Source organism: Arachis hypogaea, chromosome 12, assembly GCF_003086295.3.
Source record: "Arachis hypogaea cultivar Tifrunner chromosome 12, arahy.Tifrunner.gnm2.J5K5, whole genome shotgun sequence".
Classification (NCBI taxonomy): Eukaryota; Viridiplantae; Streptophyta; class Magnoliopsida; order Fabales; family Fabaceae; genus Arachis; species Arachis hypogaea.
The window spans coordinates 66,112,566-66,121,513 of record NC_092047.1 but is presented as its reverse complement, the minus strand read 5'-3'; positions in this window follow the sequence as shown (position 1 = coordinate 66,121,513).

The window sequence follows — 8,948 nt, the reverse complement described above, 5'->3', positions numbered from 1 at the left end:
TACAGAAAAAGCTCAGATGTCTCTAGACCACTCAGCTGGTGGATCTATACAAATGAAGAAGACGATTGAAGAGGCTCAAGAACTCATAGATACGGTTGCTAGAAATCAACATTTGTACTCTAGCAGTGAGTCTTCCATAAAGGAAGAGGCTAGGGCAGTAACTACTGATCCTGATCCTCAAGAACAGATTATTGAGCTTAATCAACAATTACTCCTTGTGATAAAATAATTAGCAGAATTTAAAGAGATGCTCCAAGACACTAAAAATACTAACAAGAATATGGAAGCACAATTGAATCAGACAAGACAGCAGCTATCTAAACAGATAACAGAAGAATGCCAAGCTGTCCAACCAAGGAGCGGGAAGACATTGAATAAACCAGCTCAAAGTAACAGAAAGCCAAGAAAGGAACAACTGACAAAGGATGACCAACCACTGCCCAAAATCCCTCTGAGGACAGCAAGAGCCCAGAGAGGAATAATTCTAGCGTTCAAACACCAGAAAAGGGTGAAAGATTGGCGTCAAATGCCCAGTGGACGCCCACTTCTGGCATTCAAATGCCAGAAAAGGGAGAAAAGTTGGCGTTGAATGCCCATTCTTTGCCCAGTTCTGGCGTTCAAACGCCAGAAAAGGGTGGGAAGCTAGCGTTAAACGCCCATCCAGCACCCAATCCTGGCGTTCAAACGCCAATGAGGGATCAGACACTTGCAAGTGCTGATAGTAACCCCTCTAAGAAGGCTTCTCCAACCACCTCTGTAGGGAATAAACCTGTAGCAACTAAGGTTGAAGAATATAAAGCCAAGATGCCTTATCCTCAGAAACTCCACCAAGCGGAGCAGGATAAACAATTTTCCCGTTTTGCAGACTATCTCAGGACTCTTGAGATAAAGATCCCATTTGCAGAGGTACTTGAGCAAATACCCTCTTATGCTAAGTTCATGAAAGAGATCTTAAGTCATAAGAAGGATTGGAGAGAAACTGAAAAGGTGTTTCTCACTGAAGAATGCAATGCAGTCATTCTGAAAAGCTTACCAGAGAAGCTTAAAGACCCAGGAAGCTTTGTGATACCATGCACATTAGAGGGTGCTTGTACCAAGACAGCTCTATGTGACCTTGGAGCAAGTATCAACCTAATACCTGCATCCACTATTAGAAAGCTTGGCTTGACTGAAGAAGTCAAACCAACCCAGATATGTCTTCAACTTGCTTATGGCTCCGTTAAATATCCATCAGGCATAATTGAGGACATGATTGTCAAGGTTGGGCCATTTGCCTTTCTCACTGACTTTGTAGTGCTGGAAATGGAGGAGCACAAGAGTGCAACTCTCATTCTAGGAAGACCTTTCCTAGCAACTGGACGAACTCTCATTGATGTCCAAAAAGGGGAAGTGACCCTGAGAGTCAATGAGAATGAGTTCAAGTTAAATGTTGTCAAAGCTATGCAGCATCCAGACACATCAAATGACTGCATGAGCGTTGACATTATTGACTCCTTGGTGGAAGAGATCAATATGACTGAGAGTCTCGAATCAGAGCTAGAGGACATCTTTAAAGATGTTCAGCCTGATCTAGAGGAACCGGAGGAAATAAAAGAACCTCTGAAAATTCCTCAGGAAGAGGATAAGCCTCCTAAACCCGAGCTCAAACCACTACCACCATCCCTAAAATATGTATTTCTGGGAGAAGGTGACACTTTTCCGGTGATCATAAGCTCTGCTTTAAATCCACAAGAAGAGAAAGCACTAATTCAGGTGCTGAAGACACACAAGACAGCTCTTGGGTGGTCCATAAGTGATCTTAAAGGAATTACCCCAGCAAGATGCATGCACAAGATCTTATTGGAGGATGATGCTAAGCCAGTGGTTCAACCACAGAGGCGGCTAAATCCAGCCATGAAGGAGGTGGTGCAGAAAGAGGTCACTAAGTTACTAGAGGCTGGGATTATTTATCCTATTTCTGATAGCCCCTGGGTGAGCCCTGTGATACGCACAAAACTTGTCTCTCAACAAATTTTCTTCGGCAAGTGTACCGAATTTGTCGTCAAGTAAAAACTCACAATAGAGTGAGGTCGAATCCCACAGAGATTGATTGATCAAGCAACTTTAATTAGAGGAATGTTCTAGTTCAACGAACGAGAATTTGATTTGAGATTTGCAGAAAATTAAATGGCGGGAAAGTAAATAGCAGAAACAGTAAATGCTAGAAATAAAGAGCTGAATGTAAATGGCGGAAAGTAAATTGCAGAATCTTAAACAGGAATGGGGTAATTGCTCATAAAAGTAAATGGCAGAAATTAAAGAGAATGGGTAAGATCAGAAATGGAGAGTTCATTGGGCTCAGGAGATGTTGCATTCTCCGGATCAAGTTCATTTTCATCTCTTCCTCAATCAATGCATTCATTGATCTCCTTGGCAATCTTAAGTGATCGAATTCCAATTTCTTGGTAATTCAATCTCTCAAATCTTGATCAATAGCCAATTCCTTGGTCAATTGCTCATGAGAAGAGATGAAGTATGGTCACTGATTATACCACATGTATTTCCCAAATCAAGTGTTGGTAGGATTATAGTCACATATCCATCCAAACCCAATTTGGTCCAGCATGAGAAAGCATTTCTAGCATGATCTCTTCATTCCTCTTTCAAGGTTCAGAAGAGATCCAAGTATGAATAGCTTCTTTTCCAAGATAACTACCCAATTGGATGAAGATCGAAAGCTTTCTAGTAAAATCAAGAGAAAAGATAGAAGAATGAGAATGAAAACTAATATTGATCCATCAAATTACAACAGAGCTCCCTAACCCAATGAAAGGGGTTTAGTTGTTCATAGCTCTGGAAAATGAAAACAAAGATGGAGAATACATGATGAAAGTAAAACTAGAAGTGCAGAGAAAGTAAAATACAGAGAGTAGTTCTATGTCAAAGGCTCCCTAAAGATTCCAACTCCCTAACTAATTCAAAGCTACTCCTATATATACTACTCTTCTCATCTTCTAGTTGGCTCTTCAAGTCTTGGGTATGGGCCTCTGGTGCACGAAATTGTGATCTCCAGGCTCGAACAAATCCTGGTAATGGCTTCAAAGCTTGGTACTCTGATCTTAATTCATAATCGTCACAACTTCAATACAACTAACCAGCAAGTGCACTGGGTCGTCCAAGTAATACCTTACGTGAGTAAGGGTCGAATCCCACGGAGATTGTTGGTATGAAGCAAGCTATGGTCACCTTGTAAATCTCAGTCAGGCAGATATAAAGTGATAATGGTGTTTTCGAATTTAATATAATAAAATAGGGATAGAGATACTTATGTAAATCATTGGTAGGAATTTTAGATAAGCGAATGGAGATGCTTTTCGTTCCTCTGAACCTCTGCTTTCCTGCTATCTTCATCCAATCAGTCTTACTCCTTTCCATGATTGGCTTTATGTGATACATCACCACTGTCAATGGCTACTTTCGGTCATCTCTCGGGAAAATGATCCAATGCCCTGTCACGGCACGGCTAATCGTCTAGAGGCATCACCCTTGCCAATGGCTTCATCTTATCCTCTCAGTGAATAATATGCTCACGCACCCTGTCACGGCACGGCTATTCATCTGTCGGTTCTCGATCATGCTGGAATAGGATTTACTATCCTTTTGCGTCTGTCACTAACGCCCTGCAATCGCGAGTTAGGAGCTCGTCACAGTCATTCAATCATTGAATCCTACTCGGAATACCACAGACAAGGTTTAGACTTTCCGGATTCTCTTGAATGCCGCCATCATTCTAGCTTACGCCACGAAGATTCTGGTTAGGAGATCTAAGAGATATTCATTCTAGCTTAATTCATGTAGAACAGAAGTGTTTGTCAGGCATGCGTTCATAAGGGAGAAGGATGATGAGCGTCACACATAATCATCACCTTCATCACGTTCTTGGGTGCGAATGAATATCTTAGAAGCGAAATAAGAAGAATTGAATAGAAAACAGTAGTACTTTGCATTAATCTTTGAGGAACAGCAGAGCTCCACACCTTAATCTATGGAGTGTAGAAACTCTACCGTTGAAAATACATAAGTGAAGGTCCAGGCATGGCCGAGATGGCCAGCCCCCTTGATCTAAGAACAATGCGTTCAAAGATGATCCTAAGATCCTAAGATGATCAAAAGATGCCTCCTACAATAGTAAGAGGTCCTATTTATAATAAACTAGCTACTAGGGTTTACATGAGTAAGTAATTAATGCATAAATCCACTTCCGAGGCCCACTTGGTGTGTGTTTGGGCTGAGCCTGAGTGTTGCACGTGCAGAGGCCATTTGTGGAGTTGAACGCCAGTTTATGTGCCAGTTTGGGCATTCAACTCTGGTTTTGGATCCTTTTCTGGCGCTGGACGCCAGATTTGGGCAGAAGGCTGGCGTTGAACGCCAGTTTACGTCGTCAATTCTTGGCCAAAGTATGGACTATTATATATTGCTAGAAAGCCTTGGATGTCTACTTTCCAACTCAATTGGAAGCGCGCCATTTCAAGTTCTGTAGCTCCAGAAAAATCCACTTTGAGTGCAGGGAGGTCAGAATCCAACAGCATCAGCAGTCCTTCTTCAACCTCTAAATCTGATTTCTGCTCAAGTCCCTCAATTTCAGCCAGAAAATACCTGAAATCACAGAAAAACACACAAACTCATAGTAAAGTCCAGAAATGTGAATTTATCATAAAAACTAATGAAAACATCCCTAAAAGTAGCTAGATTCTACTAAAAACATACTAAAAGCAATGCCAAAAAGCGTATAAATTATCCGCTCATCACAACACCAAACTTAAATTGTTGCTTGTCCCCAAGCAACTGAAAATCAAATAGGATAAAAGGAAGAGAATATACTATAAATTCCAAACTATCAATGAAACATAGTTTCAATCATATGAGCGGGACTTATAGCTTTTTGCCTCTTGAATAGTTTTGGCATCTCACTTTATCCATTGAAGTTTAGAATGATTGGCATCTATAGGAACTTCAGATTTCGAATAGTGTTATTGACTCTCCTAGTTCAGTATGATGATTCTTGAACACAGCTTCTTTATGAGTCTTGGCCGTGGCCCTAAGCACTTTGTTTTCCAGTATTACCACCGGATACATAAATGCCACAGACACATAATTGGGTGAACCTTTTCAGATTGTGACTCAGCTTTGCTAAAGTCCCCAATTAGAGGTGTCCAGGGTTCTTAAGCACACTCTTTGTTTTTGCTTTGGACCTTGACTTTAACCGCTCAGTCTCAAGTTTTCACTTGACACCTACACGCCACAAGCACATGGTTAGGGACAGCTTGGTTTAGCCGCTTAGACCAGGATTTTATTCCTTTAGGCCCTCCTATCCACTGATGCTCAAAGCCTTGGGATCCTTTTTATTTGCCCTTGCCTTTTGGTTTTAAGGGTTATTGGCTTTTTCTGCTTGCTTTTTCTTTTTCTTTCTATTTTTGCTGCAAGCTTTGTTCTTTGCTGCTTTTTCTTGCTTCAAGAATCATTTTTATGATTTTTCAGATTATCAAATAACATGTCTCCTAGTCATCATTCTTTCAAGAGCCAACATATTTAACATTCTTAAACAACAACTTCAAAAGATAGATGCACTGTTCAAGCATACATTCAGAAAACAAGAAGCATTGTCACCACATCAATATAATTAGGCTAAGTTCAAGGATAAATTCGAAACTCATGTACTTCTTGTTCTTTTGAATTAAAACATTTTTCATTTAAGAGAGGTGATGGATTCATAGGACATTCATATCTTTAAGACAAAGTTACTAACTACTAATGATCATGTAATGAAGGCACAAACATAGATAAGCACATAACATAGAAAACGAAAAACAGAGAAAGCAAGAACAAGGAATGAATCCACCTTAGTGATGGTGGCGTTTCCTTCTTGAGGAACCAATGATGTCCTTGAGCTCTTCTATGTCTCTTCCTTGTCTTTGTTGCTCCTCCCTCATTGCTTTTTGATCTTCTCTTATTTCATGAAGCATGATGGAGTGCTCTTGATGTTCCACCCTTAGTTGTCCCATATTGGAACTCAATTCTTCTAGGGAGGTGTTGATGTGCTCCCAATAGTTTTGTGGAGGAAAGTGCATTTGAGGCATTTCCGGAATCTCATGGTGATGAGCTTCTTGCGCCTCTTGAGCTCCATGACTGGGCTCTCTTGCTTGCTCCATCTTTTTCTTAGTGATGGGCTTTTCCTCTTTAATGAGGATATCTCCCTCTATGTCAATCCCAGCTGAATTGCATAGGTGGCAAATGAGGTGAGGAAAGGCTAACCTTGCCATGGTGGAGGACTTGTCAGCCACCTTGTAGAGTTCTCGAGGTATAATCTCATGAACTTCCACCTCTTCTCCAATCATGATGCTATGGATTATGATGGCCCGGTCTATAGTAACTTCAGACCGGTTGCTAGTGGGAATGATTGAGCATTGAATAAACTCCAACCATCCTCTAGCAATAGGCTTGAGGTCCAATCTTCTTAGTTGAACCGGCTTGCCTTTGGAGTCAATCTTCCATTGAGCTCCTTCTACACATATGTCCATAAGGACTTGGTCCAACCTTTGATCAAAGTTGACTCTCCTTGTGTAGGGGCGTGCGTTTTCTTCCATGTATGGCAAGTTGAACGCCAACCTCACATTCTCCGGACTAAAATCTAAGTATTTCCCCCGAACCATTGTAACATAGTTCTTTGGATCCGGGTTCTTACTTTGATCATGGTTCTTGGTGATCCATGCATTGGTATAGAACTCTTGAACCATTAGGATGCCGACTTGTTGGATGGGATTTGTTAGAACTTCCCAACCTCTTCTTTGAATTTCATGTCGGATCTCCGGATATTCATTTCTTTTGAGTTTAAAAGGGACCTCAGGGATCACCTTCTTCTTGGCCACAACATCATAGAAGTGGTCTTGATGGGCTTTGGAGATGAACCTTTCCATCTCCCATGACTCGGATGTGGAAGCTTTTATCTTCCCTTTCCCTCTTCTAGAGGATTCTCCGGTCTTAGGTGCCATCAATGGTAATGGAAAAACAAAAAAGCTATGCTTTTACCACACCAAACTTAGAATATTGCTCGCCCTCGAGCAATAAACAAAAGAATAGAAGAAGAAGAAGAAGAAGTATGGAGAGGGAGAGGGAGATGTGGTTTCGGCTAAGGAGAGTGTAGAGGGGTGTGTTGTGTGAATTTGGAGAAGAATGGAGGTCTTTATATAGGGAAGGGAGGGGGGTATTGGTTCGGCCATATGGGTGGGTTTGGGTGGGAAATTGGTTTTGAATTTTGAAGGTAGGTGGAGTTTATGAGGTAGGTTTATGGGGAAGAGTGGGTGGATGTGAGTGGTGAAGGTTTAGTGGGGAAGAGAGATTGAGGTGATTGGTGAGGGGTTTTTAGGAAGAGTATTTATGGGGTTGTGTGAAAGAGAGTGGTGAGAAGAAGTGAGTGGAGGTAGGTGGGGATCCTGTGGGGTCCACAGATCCTGAGGTGTCAAGGTATTTACATCCCTGCACCCATTAGGCATGTAAAAATGCCTTTGTACCCAACTCTGGGCGTTCAGCGCCAGGTTGGTGGCCATTTTGGGCGTTCAACGCCCATTTGTGTGCCATTTCTGGCGTTGAACGCCAGAACCATGCCTGTTCTGGCGTTCAGCGCCCAGAAGCTGCCCATTTTGGGCGTTCAGCGCCAGAACCATGCTCTGTTCTGGTGCTGAACGCCAGACAGATGCTCCTCCAGGGTGTAATTTTTCTTCTGCTGTTTTTTATTCCGTTTTCAATTTTTATATTTATTTTGTGACTCCACATGATCATGAACCTAAGAAAACATGAAAAATAATAAAAATAAGAATTAGATAAACATTGGGTTGCCTCCCAACAAGCGCTTCTTTAATGTCAATAGCTTGACAGTGGGCTCTCATGGAGCCTCACAGATGTGCAGAGCTTTGTTGAGACTCTCCAACACCAAACTTAGAGTTTGGATATGGGAGTTCAACACCAAACTTAGAGTTTGGTTGTGGCCTCCCAACACCAAACTTAGAGTTTGACTGTGGGGGCTCTGGTTGACTCTGCTTGGAGAGAAGCTTTTTCTGCTTCCTCTCCATGGTTGCAGAGGGAGATCCTTGAGTTTTAAACACAAGGGACTTCTCATTCCATTGAAGGAATATTTCACCTCTGTCAACATCAATCACAGCTCTTGCTGTGGCCAGGAAAGGTCTTCCTAGGATGATGGATTCATCCTCTTCCTTTCCAGTATCCAGGACTATGAAATCAGTAGGTATGTAAAAGCCCTCAACCTTTACTAATACATCTTCTACTTGTCCATAAGCCTGTTTTCTTGAGCTGTCTGCCATCTCTAGTGAGATTTTAGCAGCTTGCACCCCATAGATTCCCAGTTTCTCTATTACAGAGAGGGGCATGAGGTTTATCCCTGAACCAAGGTCACACAGAGCCTTAAAGATCATGGTGCCTATGGTACAGGGTATTATGAACTTTCCAGGATCCTGTCTCTTCTGAGGCAATGTCAGTTGATCCAGATCACTTAGTTCATTGATGAACAAGGGAGGTTCAACTTCCCAAGTATCAATGCCAAATAATTTGGCATTCAGCTTCATGATTGCACCAAGAAACTTGGCAGTTTGCTCTTCAGTAACATCCTCATTCTCTTCAGAAGAGGAATACTCATCAGAGCTCATGAAGGGCATAAGGAGGTTCAATGGGATCTTTATGGTCTCTAGATGGGCCCCAGAGTCCTTTGGTTCCTCAGAGGGAAGCTCCTTATTGATCACTGGACGTCCCAGGAGGTCTTCCTCCTTGGGATTCACGTCCTCTCCTCTCCTCACAGGTTCGGCCATGGCGCTTATGTCAATGGCCTTGCACTCTCCTTTTGGGTTCTCTTCTGTATTGCTTGGGAGAGTACTAGGAGGGATTTCAGTGATCCTTTTACT